Here is a 22,268-nt window from a genome sequence, read left to right as displayed (position 1 = left end):
TTAAAATGAGGGATTTAATCGAAAAGCGAAATGTTTGTAGTAAATATTGTGATTTGTGAATTATATGACAGGTATTATCCAAATAAAAGGATTTTTCGAAGTTTTTAAATTAAACAATATAATGTTCGGAAGTAGAGTGGCAATTTCGAGAAATTGATACATAAGGAACATATACATGCATACATAAGGAATAAGGATACGATTGCGTTTCTTAGTAATTGTGGTCAATCATCAGTCGTCACTTTTATTGTAATTTGTGCTATATATCGATTTGTATTGTATATGTATATATATAGTAACTATATAATATTGTTTTAGTATTCAATATTTACTTGGGATCTTCATTGGATCCTACACAGCATCCTGTATTAGCAGTTTTTAGAGATCGTGTCCAGTTGAGTAGTTTTGTTATCGATATTGCGTGAAGCTAGTAATTTTTCTTTTTTGGTGATCTTAATGTTGTTTTCTAAGCCATCCACACATCTAAGTTGCTTCCAGTTTTGAACTCTGTGTTACCGATTAGTGAACAAACTATACCAATTCTTCAAATTAACTGGCAACACTTCGTGTGCAGTCCTCTAAAATCCTATACTCTTACGTCTGCTTAATTGTGTTGCGTTTTTTCTTTGATAAAGACATTCTTCTTTTCAACATTAGAAAAATTTTTAGTAATAGACTTACATTTACTACAAACAGCTCTATTTTTATTTCAGCCGTTTTTTTTTGTAGTATTAGCTATATGGCTTGAGTTCCATTACTTGGATTTTGTTCTTTTCTATATCAATTAAAGCAATGATGTTTTTTGATCTGCCTTGAGTTATGGGCGCTTTGGACTACAGAGTCGATCGTATTAAATTACAGAAAACACCTGTTATCCTGTTATCGATTCCTGTTATCGATTCTGCAATAAATAGTTTATTTTTCCCTCAACAGCCATAATCATATTCTTTAAGTAATGTTTTGCTTGCAGTATTTTCGATAATAACGGGTGATTTTTTTGAGGTTAGGATTTTCATGCATTAGTATTTGACAGATCACGTGGGATTTCAGACATGGTGTCAAAGAGAAAGATGCTCAGTATGCTTTGACATTTCATCATGAATAGACTTACTAACGAGCAACGCTTGCAAATCATTGAATTTTATTACCAAAATCAGTGTTCGGTTCGAAATGTGTTTCGCGCTTTAATTTTGTTCAGCGATGAGGCTCATTTCTGGTTGAATGGCTACGTAAATAAGCAAAATTGCCGCATTTGGGGTGAAGAGCAACCAGAAGCCGTTCAAGAACTGCCCATGCATCCCGAAAAATGCACTGTTTGGTGTGGTTTGTACGCTGGTGGAATCATTGGACCGTATTTTTTCAAAGATGCTGTTGGACGCAACGTTACGGTGAATGGCGATCGCTATCGTTCGATGCTAACAAACTTTTTGTTGCCAAAAATGGAAGAACTGAACTTGGTTGACATGTGGTTTCAACAAGATGGCGCTACATGCCACACAGCTCGCGATTCTATGGCCATTTTGAGGGAAAACTTCGGACAACAATTCATCTCAAGAAATGGACCCGTAAGTTGGCCACCAAGATCATGCGATTTAACGCCTTTAGACTATTTTTTGTGGGGCTACGTCAAGTCTAAAGTCTACAGAAATAAGCCAGCAACTATTCCAGCTTTGGAAGACAACATTTCCGAAGAAATTCGGGCTATTCCGGCCGAAATGCTCGAAAAAGTTGCCCAAAATTGGACTTTCCGAATGGACCACCTAAGACGCAGCCGCGGTCAACATTTAAATGAAATTATCTTCAAAAAGTAAATGTCATGAACCAATCTAACGTTTCAAATAAAGAACCGATGAGATTTTGCAAATTTTATGCGTTTTTTTTTTTTAAAAAGTTATCAAGCTCTTAAAAAATCACCCTATATTTTAATACTTCATATTGGGGATAATTCAAATTGGTGCGTTCAAAAATCGATCCTTTGATCATTGAAATATTTTTCTAGAAAATTCAACTAATCGAGTCCTGTTGTTATTGATTATTATATTAGTTTGTGTTTCACCACAAGGCTACTTCTATCCACTAAAAACAATCGGCGATGTTCAAAACTCAATATTTTGGAACCACTAACACTGTTTACATAAGTAAAGAAATTTTGACCATTCCATCGTATATTTCTGGAAGAAATTAGTTGGTAAGACCTCAAAACCTTACAACATCGGATTTTTTATTTGCTTTCGGAGATATAAATAGTTAAATAACAAGATATTCTACCGCTAGAGCATCTGGTCGTTACTTCTTTTGACTGTTTGACTTTTAAGAGAGCTTCATTTTTCATTTCCTTTGCTTTAGTTCTAGGCGAATTTTATTTTAAAACCCTTTACTTGGTATGGGTGCCATCAAAGCTATAACTCTGAGCATTAAAATTCTAAGGCGACCATTTGAAAGGCGCCAAGTCTACAAGACGAAATAACAAATTTTTTTTTCTTTGCCTTAAAAACCATTTTATGTTCCAACATGCTTTTTGTTGACATATCAAAGCAAATTTGATCATAATAACTTTAAGTAGCCATAATTAACATAACAGACAAACATTTTTTTTTTACATAAATGGTATCACCAACAAAATTTTATATTGCGAAACAGATTTTTGATTAATATTCCCGGCACAGCAGTACAAACGACTGCCTATAAATACATATGTACATATTTATTTCAAAACATTAACCATGATTTACTTTGCTCCACTTCAGCCCACACCCTCTGCGAAATTGTAAGTAATGCCAAGAGGAATGAACTCAATGAAATACCCCATTTGGATGCAAAGAAACTAAACGCAAGTGGAATGGAAAAGCCGAAACGCACGAGTATAGCAGGTGTCAATTTGTGATGTTTCGACACCTGCGATCAGAAAAAAATTCCATAACAATTCTTATGCAAATTCAATACGGAACTTGAAGTTTTTTTTTATAAATATTGAGCGTGTTTAGACTTGGACAATTTTATAGCTATTTTATTCATTTGTCTTTGTTTCTTCAAATACTGGGAATACGTTTATCATTTTAACATGCGACCATGTCCGCCACTCGTCTACTCGATTACTGTCACGCAATTGTCGCACTTCTGATGGGGGGGATTTATTGTTGTTATATGTAGGAACTCACAACTTGTCATAACGCATCGTAAAATCATAAAATCATAAATGTTTACAATTTAAAAAAAAAATGTTATTGGATAACATACAAAAGTGAATTTACACAATGCTCAACGCTGTGTTTTCGGTTCGTTACAACTTATACTAGCATGAGACTATATGAAACCCCTAATAGATGAAATAATTTGCTTCCCAGAAAAAATCAAATTTCATTTTGATGTGTCTAAAAAACACCATTTCTGTACCATGTTTCTTAACCAAAGCTACAAAAAATAACTGTAGTTTGCATTCTCTCAATCTGTAACTTAATACAACGAGCATATAATTTCATAAATCAAATGGCAGCATTGCCAGCTAAAACAAAGTATTGCAAAGGGTCAGACGTTCCCCTTTAGTAGTTACAGTCAAAGAAATGTACATAACCTAACTATATAACCTATCAACTATCAAAATGACAAATTGTGCGACAATCTACATTTCATTTATGGAAAAATAAAAATCATTAAGGTAAAATTAATATGCCATTTTATTTGAAAAGTTGCCACAAAGATACATGCATATGTTTGTTTGTAAATTTTTATGTATACCTACATTATGTATGTTTGCGTAGGTAAACAATATCACGTACGGGAACTACGGTGCGCATAAATGCATATAAATTGCTTTAATGGGACCGTAACCAAGATAGTGGGAATTTTTTCGTGGAAATAATGGGGATTGTTGCGTGATTGTAATCAGAAATGCAAGTGATATACATATTTACTATACATGTGTACTATATATGCATATATATTGTGACTTTATTATTATTTTCATGTTTAATGATTTTTTAAATAATTGCAAGGGATTTGTGGTGAAATTTAATTTATTCACCTCATTTAAGTTTTAAAGATTTCTAAAACAAGATATTTTTTTTGGTTAAAACAATTAAGTTTTCGCTCACATTTATCTATTTTAGGCACAAAGATACACTCTTATGAGTGAAACACACACTCTTATCTTCATTGGGATAATTCATATACTCGTATTGGCCAATGTATACGGTACAAAGTCACCCTGAAGTTTAAAAATATTTATATTAGGTATATGGAGCTAAGGGAAGCATTGATGCGATGCAACCCATTTTTGACACATAAACATACCATTGTCAGAGAGTACCGATATTTTTGAAAAAAAGTCAACTATAGGTACAGAGGTCCAAATATTCGGTAATTAGGGGCTTGAACAGTTTTTGTTGGGTTTGAAAAATTTTCGGTCATAAAGTGGCACATACTAAAAACATTATTCGTGCAAAGTTTTGTTCCAATATATAAATTGCTTCTTGATTTGTGTAGTGGAAACTTGACGAATCAAGAGGAATTTTAAATTTTGCTGAATGGGAAGTAGTCTGATTTCGTACATTTTCACAATGTGACATAAAATTGCGCTACGTACTAAATCGGTTGGACGAGTCCCGAGACATGGGATTTCACCAAAAAGTGGGATTTATGTCCAATTGTAACACTGGCTCCTATAAACCTCTCTAAAGCCATCGAGGAGGTAATATTTAATGTCGTTGACGTATTTAGTTATTGATTTATTGCATTATTGGTTTTTAATAGTACCGTTATATGAGGAGTGAACGGGGTTTTCCTCCGATTTCATCCATTTTCACACTGTTAGTGGAAGTTTTTATAGTATTTACGCTTAGTAAAATTGGTTGTTGTAGCTTTAGTAGTTTAGGAGATATATACATAAAGTGGGCCATGCCCCCTTAACAAAAAAATTTGCTCACAAGTGCCCCTTACTACTGCTCTCCCCTGTACCAAATAACAGCTTTATATCTTAATTTATTGCTTAGTTATGGCATTTTATGAGTTTTTGGTTAATGACGATTTTAAAGTTCTATGAATACATACTTCAGGGGAATTTTAAAGATTTCCAATGCCCTAATGTAAGCAATTCCACAATTAAATACGCATTAGACCGCATAATTTCAATAACACACATACACACATAATAGTATTTGTCAAACGTATGTCAACTCTCAGTAGAGGCCTAGGAAAGTCCCGCAAATCTCTATGCCGATATTTGCCTTTTATATTAGGCGTGAAACACTGTATGTATGGCAGTGTGTAGGAATGTGCCTATGGCATATATGTGTGCCAACTCATGCCACTAAGTCCCCTCAATCATTGTGCAAATACTCATAGATCATGCAACATTGCGTTGCAGCTTGGAGTTGCAAAGGCGGTCGAGAGATAATGAATGAGTGCGTTGCTCGTAGAAAATATGTGGAAGTAATGGAGTCGCAGTGCTTGTTTCTATGCAAATTACAGTTATATCGGCCACACACAAACTCGCATGTAAATTATGTTGATAAAATGTTAGAAAACGACCACACGACAATTGAGATAATGGATTTATAAATGTTCCTCCTACCATTTTTGGTGCAAACGCAGCCAAGCAGTGGATAAAAGAAAAGGCAGGGGTAGGTAGTTGTTTTCTAATATCACAGGGAAATAGTAAACGGCAATAGACCCATTTGGAAAAATTGAAGTTATTGTAACGGTAATTAGAATGCTTTTTTTAATTTAGGTGTCGATTAGTTATTAAACTCCAGAGAAAATATGTCATGACATATTTTTTTTCAATTCCCAGACAGATTTGCTTAACGCTACGGCTATGTTCCTATCCTATATTATAGTTTGATCAAGCGAAATTTCATCACTTATGAAACTATTCACGCTTTTAAGAAAGTGCAGTGTCGACCAGAATATACAAATTTCAAAACTGTAAAACTTCAAAAATAAATTTTCATCAAAATTTTGGAATACCAACAACAAAGAACGATTCTATTAAGCCTATGTTATACCATAAGATTTTGATCAGGCAATATTGATGATCGCGGAGATCAGTAATCTTTTATGCTCTTCTAATCTCTCCTCTTGAATTTTATAAGAAGCAATATATTCAATTCCTTTAGGATATAACATTTTCTGAGCTTCTCGAGGCTATAGAAATGGTATTATAAAGGGTGATTTTTTAAGAGCTTGATAACTTTTTTTAAAAAAAAAACGCATAAAATTTGCAAAATCTCATCGGTTCTTTATTTGAAACGTTAGATTGGTTCATGACATTTACTTTTTGAAGATAATTTCATTTAAATGTTGACCGCGGCTGCGTCTTAGGTGGTCCATTCGGAAAGTCCAATTTTGGGCAACTTTTTCGAGCATTTCGGCCGGAATAGCCCGAATTTCTTCGGAAATGTTGTCTTCCAAAGCTGGAATAGTTGCTGGCTTATTTCTGTAGACTTTAGACTTGACGTAGCCCCACAAAAAATAGTCTAAAGGCGTTAAATCGCATGATCTTGGTGGCCAACTTACGGGTCCATTTCTTGAGATGAATTGTTGTCCGAAGTTTTCCCTCAAAATGGCCATAGAATCGCGAGCTGTGTGGCATGTAGCGCCATCTTGTTGAAACCACATGTCAACCAAGTTCAGTTCTTCCATTTTTGGCAACAAAAAGTTTGTTAGCATCGAACGATAGCGATCGCCATTCACCGTAACGTTGCGTCCAACAGCATCTTTGAAAAAATACGGTCCAATGATTCCACCAGCGTACAAACCACACCAAACAGTGCATTTTTCGGGATGCATGGGCAGTTCTTGAACGGCTTCTGGTTGCTCTTCACCCCAAATGCGGCAATTTTGCTTATTTACGTAGCCATTCAACCAGAAATGAGCCTCATCGCTGAACAAAACACGCGCGCGAAACACATTTCGAACCGAACACTGATTTTGGTAATAAAATTCAATGATTTGCAAGCGTTGCTCGTTAGTAAGTCTATTCATGATGAAATGTCAAAGCATACTGAGCATCTTTCTCTTTGACACCATGTCTGAAATCCCACGTGATCTGTCAAATACTAATGCATGAAAATCCTAACCTCAAAAAAATCACCCGTTATATCTGTGAAAAATAAAGACAACACTATTCGAATTCTAATATTTTGTAATTTATAGCACGGTATATATTTAATATGTATTTAGGCAGGTAGGTATGTAGAGTGGCCGTCTCACGGCGGCCTCATTCTATTGGTTCCTCTCTGAAACATCGCGTACTTCTGATGAAGTTCATCCGTAGAAAAAGCTTATCTATGCAACCTTCAAGTCCTCTTCAGGAAACTCTTGGCCAACAGTTGTGATTCGCGTGAACTCTGTATATACATATACCTAAATATGTTCATTAGGACAAGAAAGCTTTTTTAATGGCTGCGTTTTCCTTTGGAAACACACTACAATGGGCTAAAAGATTTTGGTATCTAGTTTGGAGTCCTCGATATATATGCTTGTTTTTCCCCGTTATCTAACTCTCCCCTTCCCTATTCTTCTCTAGAAAGGAAGGCAAAGTTGGGGTAAATATTTAACATTTTACCTGAATTTTCTATATCTTTTATATCACACCAGATCCCTTAACTTAAACTTAGTGTTGATTGATAACATTTCTCCAACTTCTCTGAGCTTTTCTTTCGCTGAATACTTTCGTCAGATTGAGTTCAGTTTATCATATTACAAAGACGCTTTTTTACTTTCAGGTTATCTTTGTGTTTATACTCTGCCACTATGTTTGCAGCCCAAGTCTCTGACGTTTAGCTGTCGACGGTACGTTCACAATTGCCAGCTGGGTAAGTACTTTTGTTTGCCTTCATTTGGATTGAGAGTTAACTCTGTGTACACAGACACTCCGTGAATAAATATAGGCGTTTGTTTGTTTGCCGGCTTGTTATGGGCAGTCGTTTATGGTATTTAAATCGAAAATCAAATATTTGATGCTGCCTGCCAGCAGCAAAATGAATGACTTTATTAAAATTATAAGCAATATTTGCAGGCAATGTAGTAGATAATGGCAAGGCACTTTGAATGCAATGCAACAGATGAACGCAACGAGGCAGACAGTTAAATATACATACGTACATATATAGTACATATCTGAAGAATACCTTACCAACAATAAGGTAAAGGAAGGGATTAATGCATTCCAATATATGTATAAATGTGCGCTATAAATTATATTATTAACAGTTATGCAACGAATAGTAATTGAGGTTACTGATTGATCCATATCTACCTGAATTTTACCCACTCTAACACTGTCCAGTCAAAGAGATTTGCAGAGAAATATATGATCTAAAGATTACGTGTACCTATACTCAATCTATAAATCTTAAAAATTATCTTCGTAAAAAAGTAGCAAATTTGAGCTTTTATAAAACCAAAAAAAAAACCTCTCAGCAACTTTATGAAATTAGGGGAGTTTCCGCTGAAGATTAGACCCAAGAATTTAGCCCAGTTCGAGAGTCTATGGCCATCGATTATAAGAGACAAGCTTATAATTTCTAGAACTATGTAATATAATATTATTTGTTCTAAAATATTTCTAACAGTAAATAAATGGTATTAATTTAATAATTTGTTGATTAATTAATTAAAACTTTCAGTAAAGAAACTACTCAACTGGTTCCATCCAGGATCGAACTGGAGACCTTCTGCGTGTAAAGCAGACGTGATAACCGCTACACTATGGAACCATGTGATTTTGAGTTGCCAAAGTGTTGTTTTGTTTTAAACACTTTAAATGATAGAACGTTAGCTAAAATGAGTCTTTGAGATTTTTTAAAAAATATTCTATTTCTATTGTCAGTCAGTAGCTTTTAAGAGGAATTATTTGACAGTCCAGCACTTTTGTGGCCAGTGTTTCAATAGAAAGTTTAGGCTGTTGGAAGTTTATGGAGTGGGGTCTATTTTGCGTTTTTGGGGAGAGTTTACCGTTTCAATGTATGTAAGTAAGTTTGATACCATCAGAATGTATGTAGTTCCACAAATATAAAGCGTACTGATTTGGTACATTGACTTGAGATTTTTGATTGAAAATAAGGATTTGTTTCGATTTTAAATAAATAAAAGGGGAACTAATAACCATTTTAAATAAAAATATAGAATGTGTTTGGGACATAAACAAATAAGGTTGCACCAACTTTCATGAAAGAAAATACATTTTTGTTCAAAAAACACAAACATTTTGTTACGTGATTGTTAACTTAAATTGAAATTGAAAAAAGTCTATTTACAAACGTCTCTTTTATTTCACCTACACATAGTCTTATAACTTTTTGCTTTAGGACTCGTAATTTGCCATAAAACGATATAAACCGTTTTTAACCTTTAAAAATTCAGCCACGTCTCTAGACTTTCTTTTTCCGATTTCAGATCGCCCGTGAAATAATTTACCCTTAATGTATGCTATTTTATTTTTCGTTTCCGATGGGTTTATGAATTTCTATCATTTCAAAAAATATTTACCCTGTTCTAAGAGAATAGCTCGATTTTTAAGAGGCTTCTGTTTTACTTTCTCCATAGTTTTTAACTTGTTTTTTTTTTTTTTTTTTTGTGGAAAAATAAATATTGGCTAAAGATGCCACCTTAATATGTATACCTATGTATGTATATTTTTATTATTATTATTATTAGAAAAAATACTATTATTTACGGATAAAGAAGAAAATATTATTCATGTTATAAGAATCGAATAAATTGCACTAGAGGTTTAATTTTGAAAACGGTTAAATGAATATTTGTCAATGAAAAAAAAATCCAATTGACATTTTATTCAAAATTATAATAATATTGTTATTTTTCTTTTTGAATTTCGAACACATGCCTATTTTTAGAAAAATATATGTACATTAAAAAGGTTTTTACTTTTAACATAATTGAGATATAAGCAAACTTATCTTTTAAGTTGGATCGAAGTAGACAAAGTGTGGTCAATTTTATTAAAATCGTTTCAGTAGTTTGGGAGTGTACTTCGGACAAAAGGTGACAAGTAATTTTTTTGTATGTAGATATGTATATTGCCTATATTATCTAGACAAACTAATTGTGCTAATATAATGCGATAAGCGTTTATGTGCAGCAGCTGTACTGTAATTATCAAAAAGTACCGTTATTATCTGTATGTAATTATTCTCAATTAAAGTTGGCGCTCCCTAATTATTAGGCAAGCTCCCACACATATTTCAAGTTACTCGTTTCGCGATAGTAAAGACAGCGAGAGTATTATAGCATGCATATGTAAATAAATATACTTGTATATGTACATATGTATATAAATGTTTTATTACATGTACTATGTATACAAATTTTTCTTCATCGACTCAAATTGCAATTTTTTCACCACAAAGTTTCAATTAAGCTTTGTGACAAATGCATATACATGTAAGTATATACATACATAAGTACATATATGTATGTAGTTGAAGATACATATACGAAACAACACAAAATTTAACTATAATTAATTGATGGCACAGATAAATGCAAAATTATTTACATATGTATATACTAACACATACATATATAATATATTTGTAAGTCTCGCATTATTATACTACATATCGTAAAGCAATGAAAAATTCTTAATGAGTGATGAAATGCAGACAGATTCGAGACTTTTATACCCCAGCTTTTTTAAGGAAAACATTTTATATTCGATTTTTTCACAATCATTTATTTTAAGACTACCGGTTCTTAGTAATTAAGATAACCGGAATCTACTTATTTTGATAAAGCACTGCTATTTGAAAAGCACCCTGAAACAATATAGGTAGATAAATTGTTACAGATAGATATTCTTACGTAGAATGTAATTGCAGATCTCTCGCGGGATTGAATAAAGATTATAAAGATTTGCTACCAGCTGGAAATAACCTTTTATTTCTTAGTGAAAAACCTCAAGGTGAAAAAACGAAAATCTTCTAATTATCGTTGGTTTGATTGGACTGAAATGAAAAACAAAGGCACAGTGAGCATTTGTGACCGTCCTCATGTAGAACGAGGTTGGAAGCTCATCAGCCATCATTCCATATTTCAGACACAGGATGTATGTATATTGGTCAGAAAGCATAATCCTATTTATCGTTTATCTTTCTGGTGAAGTGCACAGAGCCTATACATAAATGCATATCAGTCGTCTCAATAGTAAATTAATATCATTAAGCTAGGTTATACTAAAAGACAATTAAAAGACCATTGTTTCAATGAAAAAATGGGTTATGTTACATTGCCTCACGTATTTTCGTATCAACCATTATATATTCAAATAAATGACAGACATTTCCAAATCGTTTCAATTAGACCTTAAATAGCTCTTTTCGGCTTATAAAACGGACATAGGCGTTTTTGTGAACCATTTTTAATGTTTTTCTTGGCTCACCTTGTGAACATAACACATCTTACTTGTTCAGAACACTCTGCTCTTTTCATAACTTGCTATTTAATATTGCTTATTAAAATCATTATAGTTTTATATCGAATTATATTAGTTTTCAAAGTTATCATGTAATTTATAAGATAGCGTTTGGATATGCTTTCTGGTGAAATAGTTCAGTTAGATGGTTGGTCTGATCTGGCTTTTAAGGGGGTAGAAAAGTATTTTTTTTGTTTTGCATTTTTTTCTTTATTTTATATTAATGTACAATATCTTAAGATTATTCTGTGAAAATTTTAGAACAATTAAAGCAAAAGTGACGGAGATATATACTTGTAAGTCTCCGCCCTCCGATTTGATTGTGAGCGTCTGTGAAACTTTAAACGTGTCTTTCTCAGACTTCACTTTTTCGAAGCCGGTGAACTCTGTAGCTCTCAATCTACTGAGCCGATCCTTTTGAAATTTTCCACAGTCTTTCTTTACATAAGTTGTGAGGTAACCCTGTCGAGTTTTTTTTTTTTAATTTTAACTTATTTTTAAACAACAAAATTTCTGTTTTTTTTTATGAAAATCAGTATTTTGAGTTCCAAGCGTTGTAAAAAAAAAAAGAAAAATCATTAAAAAAACTCGACAGCGTTACCTGAGGAAACTTATTAACTAATCAAATCAATCCAGTCATGAGTTATTCGGTTCACCGCGAATCAATTTTTTTTTGGAACGATTCTCTGTCACCGGCTAATTTTTTAATATTTTTCTATGAAACTTTCACATAAAATTCTTTAAATATCATCTAATTATGCTACGAGTATAACTATACAAATAAATAAATATTGATTGTATCTCTAAAAAAAATTATTGAAAATATGTTTTTTTCGCTCGAATTAACTTTACTACCCCCTTAAGATAGGTCTAGTCGTATACGTTATATATATTTTCCAGTATTTCCTAGGTGAAACATAGAGCCTCAATATCATCATATGTGACCTGGTCTACGGAAAGGAGGCTTAGGTGTCAAAAAATCAATTTTTCACTTTTTAGTTGATTCGGATGTTGAGTTGAGTTGTTTATTTTTAACATTTTTTTTCAAAAACAAAAAATTGTTCGCACGTTAGCTCCCTTTTCGAGGTCTACTGATATGTAAAACTAAACTTTAGATGCCTAAAAACACCCAAAACACCTGTGCCAAAAAACACCTTTGCCCATATGTAAATATATTGATATGGATAATTCCAAATACATTAATTTCCCAACAATTATTTTATCGAGGAAAAAGTCAATAATATTTATGACATCAAGTTAAGCTAATATATTAATTAAGTAACAAAATTGTATGCACTCATATATGCATATGTGCTCATACAGGGTGACTATTTAACATTTTATTCAACACTAATTTCATTATCCACCTCTTGGTAGTTCGGTGAAGGTTTCAAATGGTCTGGTTGTATGTTTACGAAATGTAAAAATTTCCCAGAGAAGATTGACATAAATTAATCCAGAAACTTATACAGTAATTTCGTCCGACTATACTTTACAAAGAGCTGAGTACTATCGTAATTTTGAGGTAGATGTAGAAAAATCAAAGCGAGCTTAAAATATTGGGAAATATAATCCGACTTTTTCGAAATGAGGAGCATGTACATAAAAAAAATGTATGGGGAGTCCTTTAAGAGTAGCTGAAGTTACATAATTTAAAATTTATTTTAATATTTGCAAGATGTTAGCTTGTTTATGAAATATGATAGGGAGTTCAAGATCAGCACTCAAGGGGCCATTACTCTTAAAAGAAGAAGGCATTTTCCATAAATTTAGACCAACAAAGCTGGAAATGCGCCGTGTTTTAGTCACCCAGATTTCTTAACAAAAACAAAGTTCTCATTGAACCACCCTGTATATTAATATTTGGCTATATTATAACTATAACCAATAGGTTATCACGCTGTTATCTTTTTATAAAGCTTCCAAAAAATGTTTAATTGACTAAAGTTGAAATGAGCCACCCTATACAACGTACATTGATGTGTGCGTATATTATACTCCCATACATATGTATATAGATATGTACATATGTGTCTAATACATATAATCAATCTTTCTCCATGGATTCGTTAAGTCATCCCTCTTAACAAAATATTCCCACTTTAAATTGCTGATATTTACTCAGTTTCTTGCTTATATTAGTTTATTACTTAAAAGTCTGTTTTATTGTTTGTTTTTGTTTTTGTTATTCCACAACGCGACAGCTTTGCATGCCAAGCGCTGAGCGGCCAGCCAACCATTCAGTTATACAATTACGGTGACGTCATCTCTCCGAAAGCATTTTTTTTTTAGTACAACAACTTCAACACTACAACAAAAAGCCTGTCTGTGTATTACCATTTTTTTGTTTTATTGCATGTCACTTATTTTTGCGTTGTTTTGTTTTTGTATTTGTTGTTGTTTTTTGTCGTTAAGCAAGCGTAGCGTGTCGGTTATTTTTGAGCGTCTATTGACATTCTTCAAGTACAAACGCAAATATGCAGGTAAGCGCATTTTAAAGCGGCTATCGATAATAGACATACACACACATGTACACATACAAATGTACATCAGTTTAAAGCATGTTTGTAGGTGTGTTTTACACATTTTTCATCGACGTTATTTATATTTTCGATTGAAAGTGACTTTAATAGCACTCGTGAATATTTCTGGTAACGCCACTGAGACCTCGGTAAGCTTGCAAAAATGCCTGCAAGCTGCATATTTAATGAGTATTTGGGTGTTCATACAATTTATTGGAAACGTTCCAAAACACGAAAGTGCACACCCTGTTATTAAAACGTGATTATGCCTAGAGGGCGAAAGAAAAATATTTAGATTGACCGATTTGTGTCTTAAAAGAGAAAAATCGTTAACTTAGGTTGTGGTGTAGCTATAACACCCTTCACAAATACAAGAGGTTCCATACAAGCACTTCATTTTATGTTATAGTAACACGATATGAAACATTGTTTTTCCAAAACTGTAGCGTTTATTTTAACAATGTTACATGCCAAACACATTGAAGATATTTTTTTCAAATAAAAAAATTGTCCATACAAACATTTGATTCTGATCGTTCAGGGTGTAAAAAATGCCTTAAATTTTTATCTCGAAATATATATTTGCCCAAAACCATTTCTTTTAATTATATGAAAGAAAAACAATCTTAAAAAATCCTATAACCTCAAAAATTTACCCAGAATAAAGAAGAGTAATAGAATTTCTATAAGAAAAATGCAAAATGTATGAAAAAAACTTATTTTTTAAATGGATTTCATCGTTTTCGAAATTATACCTTTTTTGAAAAGCGGGTGAACATTGGAAAGCAATGTAAAATAATACATGCTCTCCAGAAAACAATGTAAGGTTTGCTTAAGTTAAAGATCACACAATTAAGGAGAGTAGTGGACTGAATGAGCTAAAAAGAGTTATTAATATGCTCCACTATTCATCCATCTTTGACCCGGAAATCTTTCAATCCACATTTGGTTTCTCAATCTCTAATCGTCCGCTATGGTGCCAACGCTCAAAAATAGTCATCAGAATTCAGTTTTTACTTTAATTTACAAAGACCATATTCTCAAAGCAAAGTCGATAGTATGGTTCCATGTAATTTCAGATTTTTTTTTATTCATTCCAGAAGTATCAGATAAAAATAGATGAAAAACGTATTATTTAATAAAGTGAAATGAGTTCCAATTCTCTTTAAACCCTACCAGGTTCTATTTTTTTACAATGGAGTTTGTAAAACCCAGAAGCAAACGTCGAGGACTCTATATAATATACATAACTGATCAGCGTGATAAGCTAAGCCAAAGTAGCCATGTTTGTCTGTTTGTAAAGGGTGATTTTTTAAGAGCTTGATAACTTTTTAAAAAAAAAAAACGCATAAAATTTGCAAAATCTCATCGGTTCTTTATTTGAAACGTTAGATTGGTTCATGACATTTACTTTTTGAAGATAATTTCATTTAAATGTTGACCGCGGCTGCGTCTTAGGTGGTCCTTTCGGAAAGTCCAATTTTGGGCAACTTTTTCGAGCATTTCGGCCGGAATAGCCCGAATTTCTTCGGAAATGTTGTCTTCCAAAGCTGGAATAGTTGCTGGCTTATTTCTGTAGACTTTAGACTTGACGTAGCCCCACAAAAAATAGTCTAAAGGCGTTAAATCGCATGATCTTGGTGGCCAACTTACGGGTCCATTTCTTGAGATGAATTGTTGTCCGAAGTTTTCCCTCAAAATGGCCATAGAATCGCGAGCTGTGTGGCATGTAGCGCCATCTTGTTGAAACCACATGTCAACCAAGTTCAGTTCTTCCATTTTTGGCAACAAAAAGTTTGTTAGCATCGAACGATAGCGATCGCCATTCACCGTAACGTTGCGTCCAACAGCATCTTTGAAAAAATACGGTCCAATGATTCCACCAGCGTACAAACCACACCAAACAGTGCATTTTTCGGGATGCATGGGCAGTTCTTGAACGGCTTCTGGTTGCTCTTCACCCCAAATGCGGCAATTTTGCTTATTTACGTAGCCATTCAACCAGAAATGAGCCTCATCGCTGAACAAAATTTGTCGATAAAAAAGCATTTCGAACCGAACACTGATTTTGGTAATAAAATTCAATGATTTGCAAGCGTTGCTCGTTAGTAAGTCTATTCATGATGAAATGTCAAAGCATACTGAGCATCTTTCTCTTTGACACCATGTCTGAAATCCCACGTGATCTGTCAAATACTAATGCATGAAAATCCTAACCTCAAAAAAATCACCCTATATATTCACGAAGTTTTTTAAGAAGTTGCACATTTGTCGGAACCGCCGTTATCCAACCACTTTAACATATGGCTGTCATACAAATTGCACAATCGACATCAAGTGCTTGTATGGAAAACATTTTAATTTGACGAGATATTTTCATGAAATTTTACATTTACAAGCCAATAATTCAATCTGCAAAGGAACTATTCAGATCGGACCACCATGGCATATAACTGCCATACAAACTGGTCGTCAAAATCAAGTTCTTGTAAGGAATATTTAATATTTTTGAATAGTATTACCGCTTCGGTGCAATCAAAGTTAATGTTTTTTTTTTAACTCACAGTTGCAGATGCAGATTGCTTATGATTTCAACTACACAATCGACTCATATACAAATAGAAATGTTTGTTGCCTACCGTTCTCTTTCAAGTAGCATATAAAAATACTGTCCAGTTGTCAAACATTTATTTTATTTAAGAATATGGATTAATTGTTTTCCTTAACGCCAATTAGCAAAGTGATCTGCCAAAAAAGGCCGCTCATTAGTAAGTCTAGTCGCTATAAATGGATTTTCAGCGTCTAATTTGAAATTTCAAGATTTATTTTATGAATTATTGCATCGAGCTTTTTAAGAACATCAAATCTACATAATCGAAATAATTTCGCATAATATAAAAAAAATATATATTCTACTATTTTTCAAATAATTCAAAATAAATATTTCCAAATTTTTGTGCTTTGATTAAGTATAATACATTAAATAAAATTTAATATATGCTTCATACCTAAAAGAATATTTTTATAAACATTTTCCGATAAAAAAATTAAAAAAAAATTTAAAAAAATATATAAATTTTTGTTGATATCACGAAAATATTTATCAAAGTTTTTTAATTAAGTAAAATCAAATTCAATATATTTGAAATGCATTGAAAAATAGTTGAGTAGTAATAATAGTTTTAGTATTGGTTGACCATTTTATAAATAATTCGGACAATTTGAGGTTAAATTTCACAAAACCATAATTTGAATACATTATATGTACATAAATTTATTCATGAATATTTTCTTTATATTATATACATACATATGTATAATATAAAGATACGTTTCATTTGCTATTGCTAGCTAATTATCAGCGCTGACTTGTTTGCTGATTTATTATTTTATTTGACTTTGTAATTTCCAACATTATTTGTATATGCATTATGAATTTTCCTATTTATTTATTTTTTTTTCTAGAGCGTATGATGATTTGCGGCTAAATATAAATATGAGCAAAATGTTTGATGCGACAATCGCCACACTAAACTCTGGTGACAATTATTACAAACCGCAAGTAAGTGAGCTTTATATAAGCTATTAATTACATAGACTAAGTGCTTTGAAAACATGTTTATACATTGGTATTTCAGAAACTAGAACATATAGTATTTTATGTTTTTGGCTACAAACAGTAACATGCTCGATTCGCCACTTCTTTACTCGTTATACAAGACCCTTCTTCAAAGAAATTTACATGTAAAAGGAACGACAGATGAGAGTTTATGTTTAACAGACTAAAGTGATGTAATTGCACTTGGACATCTCTATGTAATTATACCAATTCATTTCATTTATACCAGTTCTTCATTCGATAGAACACTAAGCAAGCTTTGGCCAATCGCAGTCGATTTTAAAAAGAGAAACAATATTCTATTTATTTTCCCGACAGCAAGAGGCCAAATCACATTTAATGACGGTTTTCTATTTGACTCTTGTCAAAATTCATATGAAAACAGTAAAGTTATACAGTTGAGTTCAATAAAGAAAATTGAAAGTATAATATATCAGACGTCATTTTCTATCTATTTAATTATATCAGTTTTTTCAATTTATGTCAGTTGTAGTTCGATACTAACGTATAAAATTTGGCAAATAAATGACAGCTAGTATAGCACATTCTAATATTTGGTTGAATACATTTTTTTTTTTTTTTTAAATAGTCACAATCCTTTTTAGTCAAGAAATACATACTTACTTATAACAATTTTGAATAGCAAATTTTTTTTCTCTTCTTTTATTTTGTATTTTCTTTGTATATTTCTGGTTTGAAATTCCACACCGCTATTTACTATAGCAAGCTTCACAATTCGCCAATTTCGCCGAGTCTCTCAATAGTTCAGTGGCACTTGAACCCACGCAAAAATTACCTTTCAACAAATCAACTGCGAACCTTAATGGATATTTAAACGTGTTGAAATAAATTAAATGCCAAAAATGTTGACTTAGCAAAGTAAATAGAAATCAATGACTTTGCATTTTTTTTAGTGCGATCTTAAATTACCAATCTTACAAAGGCAGTTTGATAACTGCCGGAAGCTTAATTTTATTTACCGACAGAAAATTTTGAGATTGCATAATAATGTTGCTGAGTCTATTTCGTTATACGAAGATTTCATACGTAGGTATCTTCTTTCTAAAAACAGTTTAACCAACAACAGCTGTCCAAATCAGAAAAAGTTGATTACTATGGACAATGCCAACTTGGAATATGGATGCAAACACATACTCGAGAACCTGTGAACCTTATTTTACGATGGATTCGAAGTTGAAGGACAAAGTTGATGATGGTAATGTCGGTCATAAGTTTTCTTACTATTCCATTTTGGACTAACAGATCAATGTAGTGGGTTGCTATTAAGAGGCATTCAGGAAGCTGTTACTATTTGCGCGGAATTTCTGAGCTATGTATGGTACATCTATCAGCTCTCTAGTGTGGAGTACTTTATACATACTCACCCTTTCAGATTAAAATTGACCCATATAAAAAAATAATGATGTTAAACGCGGTCAAAACGGTTATAAGATTGTATGGAAAAGAAATTACGAAAGTCGACAAAGCCAGTCAAAAAATTTTACTAACGGTTTGAAAATATTTCGGCTCTTACGAACATTAAAGCGCTTCAAACGAACGAATTAGCATTAGATCAACTTTCATAAATTTTAGTAGCTTTTAATGACTTTTAAACATTTTTCCGAACTGGCAAAGATAGTTTGTTTTTACCTCCATTTCCTTAATACGATTAATTTATTCTTGTATGAATGTGTGAAAGACAAGCAATAGTCACACGAACTTCTGAATATAAAGAAACTAGACTATAACCAAAGTATGTACGGCACACGGTTGAGTAGTTTTGCATTTATCTGCAAGAAAAGTTTCCCAAATCATAAGATATTCAATAGACTGCCTAATTTAGTTAGTTGGTTAGACAGTGCTTAACCTTAATTAAAATCTGAAACCGTATATCTTCTATAACAGCCACTTTAACCTAACCTAACCAAACATAAGTTAACATAACCTAACCTAACTTAAACCTAATTCTAGATTCCAAATCTTCCTCATTTAATCTAAAAAGTAATAAAAGAAGTGTATAACTGCCCATGAAATTTATCTAAATATGTATATCTTACTAAGCTAACCACTTTTAGCGTCTAGAATTTTATTCGATGGATTCTCCATTGTTGATGCGCCATTGTTGACACGCTTGATTAATCAGTTGACGTTGATCTCAATCGAGCTTTTATCACTTTGTGAACAACACACAATTGTTATACAAGCTGTGCTAGACATCAACTTATAGTCTATATGTATAATATACACATACATATGCAAATAATTAGCTGCACTCATGTATATAACTATGCGATTGCATATACGAGGGCTGTCCGATAAATAACCGACCTAACCATGATGCGCGCGACTTTTTCAAAATTTTTTTTTTTTATTTTTCTACATAGTCTCCTTGTAACTCCACACACTTCTCCCAGCGATGCTCCCATATCTGCAACCCTTCCAAATAGTACTTGGCGTCTTTGTCTGCAAAATACGAGTTCACGAAAGAGATTGCCTCCTCTTTTGACGATCTCTGGCCGCCGAGCGCAGCTTTAAGTTGAGGAAACAAAAAAAAGTCGCTTGGTGCTAGATCCGGTGAATAAGGTGGATGGTCAAGCAGTTCGAACCGCAATTCGTGGATTTTCGCCATGGCGACTGTTGAGGTGTGAGATGGTGCGTTATCTTGGTGGAACAAGACTTTCTTATTTTGCAAATGTGGCCGATTTTTCGAAATTTCTTCCTTTAGCTTGTCCAATAATGATGCGTAGTATGCTCCTGTTATAGTTTTTCCTTTTTCAAGATAGTCGATAAAAATAATTCCATGGCTGTCCCAAAAAACATTCGCCATCACTTTCCCAGCCGAATACACAGCTTTAGGTTTTTTTGGGGCTGGTTCCTCCTTTTCAATCCACTGTTTAGATTGGATTTTTGTTTCGGGCGTATAATGATGAATCCAAGTTTCGTCTACAGTTATCAATCGGCGCCAAAACTCGGTCTTATTGCCTCTAAACTGAGCCAACTGAGCGCAGGAAATGTTCATGCGCGCACGTTTGTGGTCTAGCGTAAGCAAACGCGGCACCCAACGCGCGGACAGCTTTCTCATGCCCAAATCTTGGTTTAATATGTGACAAACAGTTTCTTTTGACATCTTCATAATCTCAGCTATTTCCCTAACTTTAATCCGGCGGTCGTCTAGTACTAATTGATGAACTTTAGCGATGTTATCGTTAGTGGTTACAGTTTTTGGACGCCCAGGACGTTCATCATCTTCCAAGCTCCTACGACCACGTTTAAATTCAGCTGCCCAAAATTTTACGGTGGTAAACGATGGTGCAGAGTCACCATACACAGAGTCCAACTCATCTTTGATTTGTGAAGGCGTATTGCCTTTCAAAAATAAAAATTTAATTACAGCTCGATATTCAATTTTTTCCATTTTGGGGAAATCACCGAAATAGACTCACAAAAACGACTGTCAACAGATAATTGCGCAAGATAAATTTCTGAAATTTTGGGGAGTAGCTATTATAATATGCACAATTTGAAGTAGAAACTTTTTTTCAGATGTGCCACTAGCTTCATGTTGAGGTCGGTTATTTATCGGACAGCCCTCGTATTTGCCGTATTTAAGTCGTCTACGCTTGTGGCATACACACAGTTACAATTGATGGAATTTGTTAGACAGCAAATAGAATGAAAAAAACAAAAACAATGTGTGTATAAAAAACGTGATCGATTAGATAACTATGACACAATCAAGCTGTTAATTGAAATTGCTCGTTAGCGAGTGAAGATTTAATGTAATTTAATACGGAAAAAGATAAGAAGGAATTTCTTAAAAAAAAAAAACCCAAAATAAAAACAAATAAATATGCTTGCGTTGGAAAAAAGTACACAAAAAGAAAAAGACTTAAAGCACCAATTTGATTTAGCTACTGTCTTCTATTTTTACTTTTTAACAATTCCTATTCTCAACTATAAGGCAATCAGTCTTGAGTAATTGAAAACTCAATAACCATAGAAAAACAACTAAAATCGCATGCCAATGATTTTCAAGCGCGTCTCAAATTATTATTCACTTGACCAAGAAATGTCTAACTTAAGTGGCCTTTGGGACAACGCGCATAAAGTTTCGCTGAAAATTTATTTATCGTTAACTAAAATAAATAAACAATTAATTATATACAAGTATGAATAAAAGTAAACCGCGATATTGAATTTGTAAGACTGTAGAGGCTTTTGTATTGCGCAGACAACCGTGAGACTGCCGAAAATGCTATTTGTATGTATGTGTGTTTAAGCAACAATGTTGCCCATAGTTAGTGGACAAATAATTTTTATTAAATGTCGAGGCGTCAAGTATATACTTAACTTTTTTTATATAATATTATTGCATGCACATTTTCTATTATTTTGTTCTATTTAAGCTCAATTTTTTTATAATGTTTCATATTCTGAATTTTTTTTGGACCCAAAAGGAAACGTCGGTGCCTCTATAAAATATGTATTTACATACTATAAATGATACATATATACGCGAACTAGTTTCTCCGATTTTGAGATATTGATTTTTATCCTTAAGAAGTTGCTTATTTGCCAGAATCGCCAATAACTGCCATACAAACAGACCGATTAGAATCATTTGCTTGTATGAAAAGTTCTTTCCTTTGATGAGATATTTTCACGAAATTTGGCATGCTTTATTTTCCAAGAC

The 22,268-nt window shown here is 33.0% G+C and overlaps 1 protein-coding gene and 1 non-coding gene across 3 annotated transcripts in view; both read right to left on the bottom strand.

Moving 5' to 3' along the window:
- Nucleotides 1-22,268, bottom strand: part of LOC105228693 (pleckstrin homology domain-containing family G member 4B) — a 42,029-nt gene that overhangs the window by 5,653 nt on the left and 14,108 nt on the right. The window lies entirely within an intron of this gene.
- Trnav-uac (transfer RNA valine (anticodon UAC)) lies at nucleotides 8,645-8,717 on the bottom strand. The gene has a single exon. It is a non-coding gene; the product is annotated as a tRNA-Val (tRNA).

The sequence above is a fragment of the Bactrocera dorsalis genome, chromosome 3 (genome assembly GCF_023373825.1).
Source record: "Bactrocera dorsalis isolate Fly_Bdor chromosome 3, ASM2337382v1, whole genome shotgun sequence".
In the NCBI taxonomy this organism is placed as follows: Eukaryota; Metazoa; Arthropoda; class Insecta; order Diptera; family Tephritidae; genus Bactrocera; species Bactrocera dorsalis.
The sequence above is the reverse complement of the archived record's forward strand: the minus strand, read 5'-3'. Positions and strand labels throughout refer to the sequence as shown.